General features: G+C 44.7%; 1 long non-coding RNA gene across 1 annotated transcript in view; it reads left to right on the plus strand.

Annotated features, from left to right (window-relative positions):
• Window positions 1-496: 496 nt before the first annotated feature.
• Window positions 497-15,657, plus strand: part of LOC142657995 (uncharacterized) — a 29,395-nt gene continuing 14,234 nt past the window's right edge. The window contains exon 1 of the long non-coding RNA XR_012850010.1: window positions 497-3,849. This is a non-coding gene — a long non-coding RNA (uncharacterized LOC142657995). The remainder of the gene's footprint in view (window positions 3,850-15,657) is intronic.

Below are 15,657 nucleotides of genomic sequence, written 5' to 3' on the forward strand. Positions count from 1 at the left end.
GGAAACCCCCTAAAAGTGACCCCATTTTGGAAACTACACCCCTCAAGGAATTTTTCAAGGGGTATAGTTAGCCTTTTTAGCCCACAGGTTTTTTGCTAAATTTATTGGAACTGGTCTGTGAAAATGAAAATCTACTTTTACCTATTCACCTATGACAGCACTCCTGGAGTGACGTCCCATCCGCTGGACAGGAAACCTGAGGATATAAAATGGACACACCTCTCCACACACCGTCAGGTTACCTGTCCTCCGGATGGAAGATTCTCCTGAGGAAAAAGGCACTTCTCCGGGATTGCAGACCCCCTAGCAAGGTTTACCTTATTCCACTAGGGGTGCTCTGGAAAGGTATAGGTCTCCCCCCTGGGAGCAACCTTAGTCTGGGAAAGGTACTCCCGCCTCTCCCGGTCCATCGTGTCTCCCCACCTCCTGCTGCAAAACAGGATGGTGGGCCTTCCTCTGGCGGGGAGTGGATCCCCGGGGCTTGTCCGGCCTGGTGAAGGGCCTGACCAGACCCAGCGTTGGCGGCTTCCTGGCGCTCACTGGCATGTACGGTCGCCACGACGCGTCCCTTCCGGGCGCGTCCAACACTCCAGGGGGTGGTGTTGCTCCAGCGTCTGGAGCGAGGGCCTCCCAGGCCAATCCTTGGCCTATTTTAGGCCAGTAACAGCTGGACTCGCTCTCCAGCTTCCACAGTCATGGAGTCACCAGGAGAAGCTTCAGGACGCACTGAACGCTCGGATGCCAAGTCCTCCAGCCCGCTACTTGAGGACGCCAGAGTGGGGTAAGAGAAGGACCTCTCCCTTAATGCTGTTCCCCTTTCTCTTGTACATATGTTTAGGCCAGGGATTGTCCTTGGATTCCTCAGCTTAAGGGGACCCCCAGCTAGGTGAAGAAGGGGAGTACAGCTCCTACGATTCCTCATGTGAGGAGGAGGAGGGAGAGAAATCTTTACCCAACGGAGGACGTTGACCTACTCCTAAAAACGGTCAGGGCGACTGAATATAGACGACCCCAAAGAACTACGGTCCATCCAGGACATTATGTTTCAAGGGCTAGGGCCTAAAAAGAATAGAACCTTCCCCATCCATAGGAACATATCTAACCTTATTAAAAAGGAATGGGAAACTCCTGATGAAAAGACAAGGATTCCCAAGTTTCTCAAAAGGAAGTATCCCTTTGAGGAAGATGCATGCAGGGACTGGGATAACATCCCCAGGCTCGACGCTCCAGTAGCCAAGATCTCAAGGAAACACTCCCTTTTGAAGACCTAGGCTCCCTGTCTGACCCTATGGAAGAAAGGCTGAATTCTACCTTAAGAGAACCTGGGAAGCCTCTACGGGGAGTTTCAAACCAGCCACCTGCGTGGCCAGATCCCTGAAAGTGTGGCTCGCACAACTGGAGGTACATCTGAAAGACAAAACCCCTCGGGATCAAATCTTAGCCTCCCTCCCAACACTTTCTATTTTCTTATTTTTACACTTTTTCTTCCCTATGGGGGCTGCCATTTTTTTGTCTATTTCTGTGTGTCGATTAACGACACATACAGACATGGAATACGGCAGCCACAGTCCCATAGGGACTGCGAACGGGTCCCGTCCCATCCACTTCTGTGTACGCCGTCTGTGTGGGAACTGCGCATGCGCCGCTCCCACACAGTCCAATTTGAAATGCGCGCCGTCCGGCGCCATTGTCCTGTGGACCGAAAGTCGCCGCCGGACAGTAAGATTACTACTTCCGGTCGTGGCTTCCGGACTTGTGCACTTGGACCAGCGGCAGCAGACGGAGCGGACGGGCCGGAGGGAGCCGCGGCGGCAGGAGCAGGTAAGAGATTTCTATGTATGTTCCTGTTTGTGTGTGTTTACTACTGTATGTAAACCTACTACACTGTGTGTTAGCTCAAAAAATGGCGACACACATTGTAGGAGGTTAGACCGTTCAAACCCCTCGTTTTATCCCGGCACTAGCCAGGATAAAGGAGGGGGGGATTCTCAGAGCTCACTAGAGCGAGTGCTTTTTTCCCAATTTTGCAGCAAAAAGCAATGTGGTTGCTTTACCACATGCAATGCTGCAATTTTGCGCAATAGCTCCATCTAGTGACCAGCAATGGGAAATACTATAAATTAGAATCTAATTTATAATATTTCCTGACTCGTGAAAAAAATAAAAAAAATTTCAACAATGTTTAATCACCTACACACTAAATGTTTAATAAAAAAAACAAAACATGTTTTGCTGGCAACACATTCCCTTTAAAAAAAGATCAGAGAAAACAGGGCCAGCGTGATACTGATAGCCCCCTTCTGGCCAAAGAGACCATGGTTCACGTGGCTAAGAAAAATGTCGTTACACCAACCATGGGTTCTTCCAGACAGGCCAGATCTTCTATATCAGGGCCCAGTATTACACCCCGACATTCCGAAGCTCCACTTGACAGCATGGAAAGGATAATCCTTAGGCAGAGAGGATTCTCAGAATCCGTCATCTCCACCCTACTAGCTAGTAGGAAACAGATTACCTCAAAGATATATCTGAGGTCATGGAACACATTCTTAAACTTCGCAGGCAGGGAGGTTAATCCTTTAATCCAGATATTCCCCTAATATTGGATTTTCTTTAGGTGGGACTAAAAAAAGAACCTTTAGGCCTACTAAATTAAAGGTTCAGATTTCGGCTTTAAGTTCCTTTTTTCAATTTTAAATTAGCAGAACACCCCTGGATCAAAAGATTCCTAGTGGCCGCCTGCAGACTTAAACCCCAGATAAGGTCCCCAGTTCCTCCCTGGGACTTAAACCTCGTTCTCCAGGCTTTGATAAAACCACCCTTTGAACCCATAGACTCTATTTCCTGGAAGATTCTAACACTCAAAATGATCTTTCTATTCGCCATTACATCAGCGCGTAGAGTGAGCGAGATCCAGGCCCTCTGACTTTCCTCCACATACCCTACTACTAGATGATAGTCATCTTAAAAACCCTACCGTAATTCCTTCCTAAAGTGGTTTCACCCTATCACCTAAACCAAGACATTGTCCTTCCCTCCTTTTGTGACTCCCCAAAGAATCAGAGGGAACAACAGTTTAACTGCCTAGACGAAAGAAGATGTCTAGTCCAGTACCTAAAGTTTACTCAAGATCTGAGATCATCACAAAATTTGTTTATCCAGTTTCAGGGTCACAATAAGGGTTCAGCAGCCAGCAAAGCTACCATAGCAAGGTGGATCAAGCAGGCCATACGGCTAGCCTATATAAACCAAAAACTCAAACCCCCAGAATTCTTCGGGGCACACTCCACTAGGGCCGTATCCACTTCATGGCAGAAAGAGCAGACACAGCCGTAGACCAAATATGTAAGGCGGCCACATGGAGTTCTCCTCCCACCTTCTTTAAACACCTACAGATTACAACTACATACAGCCTCAGACTTGGCCTTCGGTAGAAAGGTACTACAAGCTGTGGTCCCACCCTAGAAATAATGATTTCTATTTTACATCTCCAGGGGTGCTGTCATAGGTGAATAGGTAATAGATGGATTACTTACCGGTAATCTGTTTTTCAAGAACCTATGACAGCACCCCGCTGTTACCCTCCCATGTCTGTAGTACATGACCCTAATAAACTGGATCGCTGCCCTTGATTTGAGCGTCCCTGTAAATATTGTACATATTAAGGTGTGAGGGACTTTCACAAAAAAAAACAAACATACATACGAACTAAACTACTTCTCATCCTGAGGTCTTCCTAAAGACTGGGTGTGTGGAGAGGTGTCCATTTTATAGCCTCAGGTTTCCTGTCCAGCGGATGGGACGTCTCTCCAGGGGTGCTGTCATAGGTTCTTGAAAAACAGATTACCGGTAAGTAATCGCTTTTTTTCTGAAAAAACATACAATGTTTTTGTTTTTACAAGGAATAAAGGAGAAAAAGCACCCCAACATTTGTAAAGCAATGTCTCCCGATTTACGGCAATACCCCATATGTGGTAATAAAGTGCTGTTTGGACCCACGGCAGGGCTCAGAAGGGAACGTCTGCTCCTAGTGCTTGCTTCAGAACACATGTCCGGAAGTAGTAATCTTACTGTCCGGCCGCGGCTTCCGGTCCACAAGAAAATGGCGCCGGATGTCGCTCGGCCGAAGACCTTCCATTTGGACTGTATTTGGAATGCGAACGGCTCCCGTTCGCATTCTCTATGGGGATGTGTGTGCCGTATTCCATCTATGTATGTGTCGTTAATCAACACATACAGAAATGAAAAAAAAAATGGCAGCCCCCATAGAGAAGAAAAAGTTAGAAAATAAAAAAAAAAGAAAACACACACACACACAAATAAATATATTTTTTTTTAATAAAACACTAAGAGCAAATTGAAATAAAAAATTTTTTTTGCGACACCCTTCCTTTAAAGCCATCTACTGTCCCTGCCGTGACCAACTCCTGCGGTAGGCTATTCCATAGATTCACAGTTCTCGCAGTAAAGAAGGCTTGTCGCCTCTGCAGGTTTTTGTTTTTTCTCCAGACGGAGGGAGTGCCCCCTTGTTTTTTGAGGGGGTTTTACATGGAACAGGATTTCACCATATTTTTTGTATGTCCCATTCATATAGTTATCTAAATTAATCATGTCCCCCCTTAGTCATCTTTTTTTCAAGGCTAAATAGGTTTAATTTTATTCTTTCCTCATAATTTAGATTCTCCATGCCCCTTATTAGCTTTGTTGCTCTTTGTATTTTTTCCCAACTCCAGGGCATCCTTTCTATGAACTGGAGCCCAGAACTGAACTGCATATTCTAGATGAGGCCTCACTAATGCTTTGTAAAGTGGTGATATTACATACCTGTCCCGCGAGTCAATGCCTCTTTTAATACACGACAATATCTTGCTGGCCTTAACAGCATGCAATGTCAATCAGCTGCTTCCATTTAGTTCATGATTTACAAGTACATCCAGATCCTTCTCAACAAGTGAATCCCCCAGTGTAGCTCCCCCGAGGATATATGATGCATGCAGGTTGTTAGTACCCAGATGCATAACTTTACATTTATCTACATTAAACCTAATTTGCCAACTGGATGCCCAAACACTTAGTTTGTTTAAATCCGCTTGCAATTCACGAACATCTTCCAAATACTGAACTATATTACATAGCTTGGTGTCATCTGCAAAAATAGATATAGTGCTAGTAATCCCATCCTCTATATCATTAATAAATAAGTTGAATACTAGTGATCCCAGCACTGAACCCTGGGGTACACCACTTATAACCGGGGACCATTCAGAGTAGGAATCATTGACCACAACTCTCTGGATACGGTCCTTGAGCCAATTCTCAATCCAATTACAAACTATATTTTCTAAATCTATAGTCCTTAATTTACCCATTAGACGTCTATGAGGGACAGTATGAAATGTCTTTGCAAAGTTCAAAAACACTATCAACAGCGGCCCCTCTATCTAGGCTTCTGCTCACCTCTTCATAAAAACAGATCAGGTTAGTCTGGCAACTTCTGTCCTTAGTAAAACCGTGCTGGCTGTCACTTATTATACTATTTTACCCTTTCACCTATGACCACACCCCTGGAGAGACGTCCCATCCGCTGGACAGGAAACCTGAGGATATAAAAAGGGACACACCTCTCCACACACACAGTCAGGTTTCCTGTCCTCCGGATGGAAGGATTGTCCTGAGGAAAACACTTTTCCTGGGGTTGCAGACCCCCTATCAAGGTCTTACCTTATTTTCACTAGGGGTGCTCTGAAAGGTGTAAGTGTCCTTTGGAGGAAGCAACCTTGAGCCTGGTACAGGTACTCCCTCCTCTCCCGGTCCATCGCCTCCCCCCTGAGGTGGTTTAAGGTCCACACCATGGTCCTTTCTCTGGCTAGGAGTGGTTTCCCAGGGTCACGTTCAGGCTCTCTGGGCTGGACGATGCCCAGTGTTGGTGGCTTCCCGCGCATTCGCTGAGACTTCCAGACTTCCAACGCGTCCATCACTCCAGGAGGCGTTGGTTCCGGTGACACCAATGCAGGGAGGAGGCACTCCAGCTTCCAGAGCGGAGGGCATCCCAGCCAATCCATGGCCTATTTAGGCCTGAAACAGCAGGAGCTTCGATCTCCAGTCTTCTTCCTCCATTATGAAAACGCCAGGAGAAGCACCAGGACGCACTCACCGCTCAGATGCCAAATCCTCCAGTCCGGTACTTGAGGATGCCAGGAATATGGGGTAAGATGAAAAACCCCTCTTCCTTACTAAATACTGTTCCCCTTTCTTTTGTACATATGTTTAGGCCAGGGATTATCCTAGAAAAAAAAAACAGGATAAGGCCCACAACAAGGAATGTGCTATATGTAAAAAGAAACTAGCATCATCCTATAATAAAAGGTTCTGTCAGAAATGTTTAGACAACATTATCTCAGAAGAGTTTACAAACTTAGCCACAAGTATCAAGGATATTGTGAGGGCAGAAGTTAGGAACTCCCTAAAGTCCCTTAAAAGGAAAAAAGATTTACCATCTGCCTCTTCTAGCTGGATAGACTGATTCCTCAGCTGAGGAGGATCCTCAACTAGGAGAAGGGGAGTACAGCTCCTTATATTCCTCAGGTGAGGACGAGGGAGGGAGGAATTTGTTCCCAACAGATCACCTAGACCTACTCCTCAAAACCGTAAGGGCTACCATGAACATAGATGATCCCAAGGAACCTCGGTCCGTCCAGGACATAATGTTTCAAGGCCTAGGGCCTAAGAAAAATAGAACCTTTCCCATCCATAGGAACATTGCCAGCCTCATTAAAAGAGAATGGAAAAATCCTGATAGGAAAGCAGGTATTTCCCAAATTCCTCAAAAGGAAGTATCCCTTTTGAGGACGAGGTATGTAAGGACTTGGATAACACCACTAGACTCGATGCTCCAGTAGCTAAGATGTCAAGGAAACACTCACTTCCCTTTGAAGATCTAGGCTCCTTGTCTGACCCTATGGATAGGAAGGCCGACTTCTATCTAAGAAAGACCTGGGAAGCCTCTACGGGGGCCTTTAAACCAGGCATTGCAGCCACTTGTGTGGCCAGATCTCTGACAATTTGGCTTGCACAATTGGAGCTTCATCTAAAAGATAAGACCCCCTCGGGATCAAATCTTATCCTCCTTTCCAACACTTTCCTCAGTAGACGCCTTTCCGCCAGATCAGCACCCCTGTCAAATTCCGCTAGACGAGCTATCTGGCTGAAAACCTGGAAAGGAGACACTGGATCCAAAGGGAAGCTATGCGCTATTCCCTGCTCAGGAGATTATCTCTTTGGGCCCCTGCTTAACGACCTTCTGGAAAAAGCGTCGGATAGCAAGAAGGGGTTCCCTACACAAGCATGGCCAACAAAAGATTCCTTTCGTCCCAAAGGGCCTAATAAAAGACCTAACCCTAGGGGTCAGGGCTTTAGATCCTCAAGATTTACAAGGAAGAATAAGTCCTTTCTCTTCAGGCCCCAAAAGGACCCTAAAAATAGAGACCAACAATGACGCCAAAGGGTCCATGGTGGGTGTTTCCCTGTTTTTCAAGGATTGGCAGAAGATATCAGCGAATCCTTGGATTCTAGGAATCATAAAAACTGGGTACGTGCTGGAGTTCAGGTCTCTTCCCCAGACAGATTTTTCCCCACAAGGGTTTTAAGGGACCCAGAGCAGCAAAAAATCCTAGAATTAGAAGTCCTGTCACTCATAAAAAAAGGAGTCCTAATTCAGGTTCCAAGCATAGACGGGTCAGGGCTTTTATTCCCCTCTCTTCCTCGTGAGCAAACCAGGAGGAAAACCCAGGGTCATTATAAGCTTAAAAAGATTAAATCTTTATCTGACCTACAAAAAAGAGCATTGCGTCAACTATAAATCTCCTCTCCAGGGATTGCGTGATGGCATCAATAGACCTGGAGGATGCTTACTACCACGTACCCATATGTCATCATCATCAAAAATATCTGAGGGTAGCAGTGACACTCAATGGGTATTTACTTCACCTACAATACAGAGCCCTCCCCATTGGCATCTCACAAGCCCCAAGGGTATTTTCAAAACTAATAGCGGAAATGACCTCTTACATCAGGACGAACTACATCCTCCTGATCCCGTACCTGGACAATTTTTTTGTTGGTCGCAGAAACATCTCGAACCTTGACCCTACAAATACAAATAGTTTGCGCTATACTAGCAAAATTAGGATGGAACATAAATTTTAAAAAATCTAATTTAAACCCATCAAAAAGATTCGTATTCCTAGGAACTCTGCTAGACTCCTCCAAGCAGATGTCCTTCCTTCCAGAAGACTAAATCAATCCCCTGATAGACAGAGTATCAGAGATCTGCCTAGGCCATATGACATCTTTCAGGAAATCTATGTCTGTCCTGGGCCTCATGACATCGTGCATCCCAGCTGTACTATGGGCTGACTTCAGGTCCAGAACCCTACAGTGGGACATTTTAAATAAGTGGGACAGGAGCAGTCTCTCCCTAGACCAACCCCTACACATCTCATCCGCAGCAAGGCTGTCTCTCAGATGGTGGTTGAACAGGGAGAACCTCATGCGGGGTATTCCATGGAAGTTAACCCCTACTCTAAACCTTACAACAGATGCGAGTCCTTGGGGGTTTGGAGCTCATTACGACTCCTCTTTTCTTCATGGTCACTGGGATCAACGGACCATTCAGAAATCCTCCAACTTCAGGGAACTGGCGGCAGTTCTTCAGGCCTTGAAGAGATCCATACCAGCAATTTCAGGTCGACACTTAAAGATCTATTCCGACAACACGACCACAGTGTCTTATATATATTGGCAGGGGGGTACAAGATCGGCCTCACTGATGGACTTCTCACAGATCTTTTTTTCTGGCAGAACACCACCTATTGACCCTATCAACTGTCCATCTGAAGGGAAAAGACAACCAGGTGGCAGACTTCCTAAGCCGAGAAAGGCTTCGCCAATCAGAATGGTGCCTAAATACAGCAGTATTTCAGAAAATTATCATCAATTGGGGGACCCCATCAATAGCTCTATTTGCGTCCAGGGAAAACAAAGACCCAAAGATTCTTCTCCCTAGACCCTTTAGACCACCCAACAGCAATAGACGCATTCTCCCAGTGTTTGAGTCAAGAGAGGAGATACGCCCCCCCCCCCCCCCCCCACGAACCTCCTCCCAAGAGTAATAAGAAAGGTCAGAAGACAAGGCCATTGTGATATTAATAGCCCCCTTCTGGCCAAAGAGACCATGGTTCACGAGGTTGAGGAAAGTGTCTTCAGACCAACCATTGGTTCTCCCGAACATGTCAGATCTCCTACATCAGGGCACAGTAATACACCCCAACATTCAGAAACTCCATCTGACAGCCTGGAAACTGAAAGGATAATCCCTAGGCAAAGACGATTCTCAGAATCCGTCATTTCCACCCAGGGGCGGATTAAGGGTACCATGGGCCCCGGGAACTTTTTCATGTCCGCCCGAAGCCCCTCCCCCCCTTGAATTCCGAAGACGCTGTACAGTATATATTTGTAGATTTCTGTTTAGGTGGCCACAGATCTGGCACGGTTTTAATTTAGCTGTAAAAGCAGAATAGCCATATAGAAGAAAGCAGAATACTTTGAGACACTGAAGTGGTCAGGAGCTTTTATAACTTTTTTTATTTTTACGTCAATGTAGTGGTGTATGAAGGATTATTTTTTTGCGGGAGGAGTTATAGTTTTTATTGTAAAGTACCATATAATGTGTGAATTGGAAAAATCTGAGATTCCTCCATGGGTTTTTTGGGTTTAGTTTTTACTGTATATATTTACCTTCTCTTAAGGTAAAAGGAGATTTAACATATACTTTTACCTTAAGAGAAGGTAAATATATACAGACCCAGAAGCAAGCTCCGCACATATATACAGCCCCAGAACAAGCTCAGTACATATATACAGCACTAGAACCAAGCTCAGTACATCTATACAGCACTAGAACCAAGCTCAGTACATCTATACAGCACTAGAACCAAGCTCAGTACATAAATACAGCCCCAGAACAAAGCTCAGTACATAAATACAGCCCCAGAATGACTCTCCGTACATATATACAGCACTAGAACTAAGCTCAGTACATATATACATCCCCAGAACCAAGCTCAGTACATATATACAACATCATAACCAAGCTCAGTGTGTATATATATATATATATATATATATATAGCACCAGAATAAATACAGTTCAGTACAGAGATCATTTGCAAATTCAGTTTAACCCCTGCTGTATAAATTTGTACGACCTAAAACTACAACTCCCAGTATAGCCTAAACAATGGTTAGAGTATGCTGGGAGTTGCTGTTTAACAAAAAAAGAATACTACAATCCGTCATCTCACTGATCAGTACTGTAGTCACTGTATGATCTGCAGTCACAGGGAGAATAAACATTTACATTGAGTGACTCATAGGTGATGTCTCAGATTCTTTTTCTTTTTTTTTTTTTACTCTTTTTTTTTTTCTTCTCCATCCGGTCCAGACCTCTATGATGACTTGTCTCGGACACGGCCCATTTATGCAGTTCACATCTCAGATGTCTTCGGCTCCTCACTTTTCCAACATTTCCGCACTGTAAACATAGATAAAATTCTCATGATGCCACACTCTATGCTTCTAAATATAATCGTATCATACAATGAATATAATAGTACTATACACTGTACTCTTGAATATAATAGTATTATACACTGTGTTCCTGAATATAATAGTACTAGACACTGTGTGTGTGTGTATATCTATATGTGTGTATAGGAGACAGCATATCTATATCTCTGACCCTATAAACTATGGATAGGATTAGATATAGTGGCTCAGCACAGTATCACACATGATAGGATTAGATACAGTAGCTCAACAGACAGTATCACACATTATAGGATTAGATACAGTGGCTCAGCAGACCGTATCACACATGATAGGATTAGATATAGGGACCAGCTCGCTGACATTGCGGTTCCAGTGCTGGACCCAGAGAAGGTAAGTATAAGAATTGTTTTGCTTTTTTATGTGTTTGTGTTATTTTACAATTTCGTATGTTGGACTACGTCGGATTCGAGGACTACTTCAATGACAGCATTTTCTTTTCAATAAAATGGTTAATGAGGGTTGTGTTTGTTTTCTATGTCCTTGTATTTTTTAAACTTTATTATTACCGCCTTATTAATAGCTGCTGGCTGATTGACAACATCCATTACTAACGCGAGGCTTAATGTTAGCAGGCAGAGAGGCTAACACTAAACCCCATTACCCCGGTACCCACTGCCACCAGTGGTACTCGGAATAGCCGGGTACGAACGAGTACCTGACCACCTGTAGTGATGGTCGGGTACTGGGCCAGCCACAGGCTGGTAATATCAGCCTGGGAAAGGCCAAAAACAATGACCCTCCCCCCCCCCCCCCCCCGGTAATGCTAGGCTGCTGCTGTTGTATCTGGCGGGGTCCCCCCCAATTTTCATAACCAGCCAGATACAAGAAAGCAGCAGCAGGTTAACATTACCAGGGGGGGAAGGGCCATAGTTTTTGGCCTTTCCCAGCCTAATAATACCAGCCTGCGGCCGAGCCGTTACCCGACCATCACTACAGATGGTCAGGTACTGGATCATACCCGGATTTTCCCGACACCCCTGGTGGCGGTGGGTACCGGGGTAATAATGGGGGTTAGTGATGGCCTCGCCTTAGTAATGGACGCTGTCCATCAGCCGGGGGCCCATTACTAAGGCGGTAGTAATAAAGTTTCAAAAACAAACAAAGACATAGAAAAAATATTTTATTGAAATAAAAAACACCCAATCAACCCTCATTAACCATTTTATTGATAATAAAAACGCCGTCATCAAAGTAGTCCTCGAATCCAACGTAGTCCAACGACCGAACCTGTAAAAAAAACACAACAAAAACTATTAGTAACACATGTGGTAGGCTTAGGTACAGGGCCCATGTGTGATACTGTCTGTCAAGGCAGGCTTAGGTACAGGGTCCAGCAGACAGTAATTTTATATAGTACATGTGGTGGGCTTATAAACAGGGCCCAGCAGACAGGATCACACATGGGCCATGTATCTAAGACTACCATGTGCTTATGTAAGATGCTTCAATACAGGGCCCAGCAGACGGCATCACACAATCTGATCCTGTCTCATGGGCCCTCTAAGCCTGCAACATCGTAGGCTTAAAGGGATTGTCCAGTCCCTAAACATTGATGGCCTATCCTCAGGATAGGCCATCAATAGCTGATGGGTCGAGGTCCGTCTCCCGGGACCTGCCGATCAGCTGTTTTGAAGGGGCCGCAGCGCTCGTACGACAGCTGCTTCCCCTTCATTTCCCTCACTGGCTCACACTGTGAATCGCCGACACGGATTCACAATGTGAGCAAGTGACCCTAATGAAGGGGAAGCACCAGCTCTCATACGAGCGCTGTGGCCCCTTCAAAACGGGTGACTTGCGGGGGTCCTGGGAGTCGGACCCCGACAATCAGCTTCAAGCAGACAGGGATATTAAACTTACCCTCCTCTTCAGCCGCGGCGGATGTCCTGACTCTGAACTACTGGACTGTAGTGACGTCATGCGCTGCGTACCGGAAACAGGAAGGTAAGTACTGTAGTTACTATAGTAACGGGCCCGCGGCTCCCGTTACTATAGTAACTTTTATTGATGTACTGCGGCCCCTATAGCTACGCCACTGGTTGGGTGAGCGGTCCTGCTTCACTCCAGTTCTCTGAACCAGCTGTATTTTAACAGCCGGTAAGGGAGAACCGGGGCGAACTGGGCCCCCTTCCAGCCTCATATTGCCTTCATTATAATCCGCCCCTGTTTCCACCCTACTAGCCAGTAGGAAACCGGTTACCTCAAAAATATATCTGAGGTCCTGGAAAGCATTCTTGAATTTTGCAGGCAAGGATATTAATCCTTTTAACCAAACCAGATATCCCTTTAATATTTGATTTCCTCCACGCAGGATTAAATAAAAACCTTCGGCCTAGTACGTTGAAGGTTCAGATTTCTGCTTTTAAGTTCCTTTTTTAATTCTAGATTAGCAGAACACCCCTGGATCAAAAGATTCCTAACCGCTGCCTGCAGAATTAAAGACGCTCTGTCACAACATTATAAGTGGCCTATATTGTACATGATGTGATCGGCGCAGTAATGTAGATTACAGCAGTGTTTTTTTATTTAGAAAAACAATAATTTTTGACGAAGCTATGACCTATATTTGCTTTAATTAATTTGTAGATGTGTGGCCAGTGTCTCACTGATAAATGGTGCCCCATCTTATTCGCTTTTGGAACACTGCACATTTTGCCTCGCCATATTCTGAGAGACAGAACTTTATTTTTTTCTCGAACGGAGCTGTGTGAGGACAATCTGTAGTTTTCATTGGTACCATTTTGGGCTACATGCAATTTTATAAAACAAATTTGGCAAGCAAGGTGAAAAAAAACATCAATTCTGACCATGTATTTATATATAATCTACTTTATTTTTTTTTACCGGCATTCGACCTGGGCTATAAATTTAAATTTTACTTTTATTCTACGGGTCCCTACGATTACAACAGTACCATATGTATATATTTTTTGGGATTTGCAGCGTTTGCTCAATAAAATCACTTTATATCAAATTTATTTTTTGTCGCCATTTTCTGAGAGCCATAACTTATTTCTTTTTCCATCCCAAAAAGTTGTGTAAGGGTTGTTTGTTTGTTTTTTGTTTTTTGTTTTTTTTGCAGGATGGGTTGTAGTTTTTATTGGTACTATTTTGAGGTACATACGACCTTTTGATAATTTTTTTTTTAAATTCTATTTTGGGAGGGCTGGTGACCAAAAAATAGTGATTCTAGCATTGTTCTTTACTTTTTTTTTTGCAGTGTTCACCATGCTGAAAAAATTATATATTACTGTTTTTGAGTCACTGTGAACATGGTGATCCCAAATGCTGGTCCTCAGAGGCTTCCATATGTGGCAAACCTGGAGGCCATGTATACCATCAACAGCCCCTGAAATCTCATTGCGGGGGGCTGCCGATGTGCTACAAACTCCCTAAATGCAGCAATCTGTCGCCACATCTAAGGTGTTAATTGCCAAAATCAGCAGCGATGGGCCACTGATCGGCAAAAGGGAGAGCAGGGCAGACACCCTGCACAGTTAACTGTCGCTGTGGTGTAATGCCGTGCAGCGGTTAACTTTTAGGGTATGTTCACACTCGGAGTCAAAAACTGCTCAAAATACGGAGCTATTTTCAAGGGAAAACAGCCCCTGACTTTCAGACGGTTTTTGAGCAACTCGCGTATTTCGTGGGGCGTTTTTCGCGTCCGTTTTTGGAGTGGTTTTCAATAATGTTTATGAGAAAACTGCTCCAAAAACGTCCCAAGAAGTGTCCTGCACTTCTTTTGACGAGCCGTCATTTTATGCGCCGTATTTTGACAGTGACGCGTAAAGTGACAGCTTGTCTGCACAGAACAACGTAAAACCAATTGCAAGCAATGGGCAGATGTTTGCCGACGTATTGGAGCCGTCTTTTCAGGCGTAAAACGCCTCCATTACGTCTGAAAAGAGGTCATGTGCACATACCCTTAAGCTCCAGACGTAACTGCAAGTAGGTGCGCTAACTAACTGCTCGCCTTGACTTGCCGTTACATCAAGGTGTGGGAAGGGGTTAATGAACGGTTTAACACAGCGGATATCTGGCTAAAAACGACACCACAATTTGATGCGGTTTTTCCAGCTGGAATTCCCTGTGATGTCCAGGTTGGGTATGCTGTGTACTTTAATGCTATTCAGGAAAACAGCAGCACAGCCACAAAAAATTCTTCAGTATGAAAGGACAACTCCCCAAACCCGGGTGGTGCATGTGGCAAAGAATCCCAGGTCCAAGGGAAACAATATGCAATCGAAGAAAGGAACTTCAGCACTCAAGATAATCCAAAGAAGTGTATTTGATTTATTCACCAAGCATAAAAACACTTGCAATGTTTCAGTGTTGGGTCTTTATCAAGCATGCTAGTGGTAACATTTGGTTTATACATTTAGTGTTTATTTCTGAAAAACACACTTAGAGAATTTTTAAAAATTAGCATTTTTCTAAAATTAAATACATCTGCTTGTAGGACAAATAGTTATTTCACACAATAGTTACTAGTTAACATTCTCCATATGTCTACTTTTTATGTTGCCATTGTTTTTTTTAACCCTTCCCCGCTCCTGGACTATTAGGTCATAAGTGCATCGTTCGTGCTCCATGAACTAATAGTACATTACAGGAAAAACGGCCATTCCGGTCGTCGTCCTGGCACATACAGGAGCTGTGACAACTGCTGTCTCGTACAGCAGTTGTCACAGTTCCTTTAAAACAGGGACCGATCGGTGTCCCCGCTGATTAACCCCTTAGAAGCTGCGTTCTATAGCGATCGCGGCTGCTTAGGGGTTAAAACACCATCGACGTCCCGCAACATGATCCAGCCGCCGATGGTTACTTTGGCAACTGGAGGCCTAACAATGGCCTCCGGCTATACCATCTGCGGAAGCCGAGTGGGTTCTGACAGTCAGGACCCACTATGCTTGCTGTCAGTGAGTAGCTGACAGCTCTAATACACTGCACTACGCATGTAGTGCAGTGTATTAGAATAGCGATCAGGGCCTC

Source organism: Rhinoderma darwinii, chromosome 7 (genome assembly GCF_050947455.1).
Source record: "Rhinoderma darwinii isolate aRhiDar2 chromosome 7, aRhiDar2.hap1, whole genome shotgun sequence".
NCBI classification, from domain to species: Eukaryota; Metazoa; Chordata; class Amphibia; order Anura; family Rhinodermatidae; genus Rhinoderma; species Rhinoderma darwinii.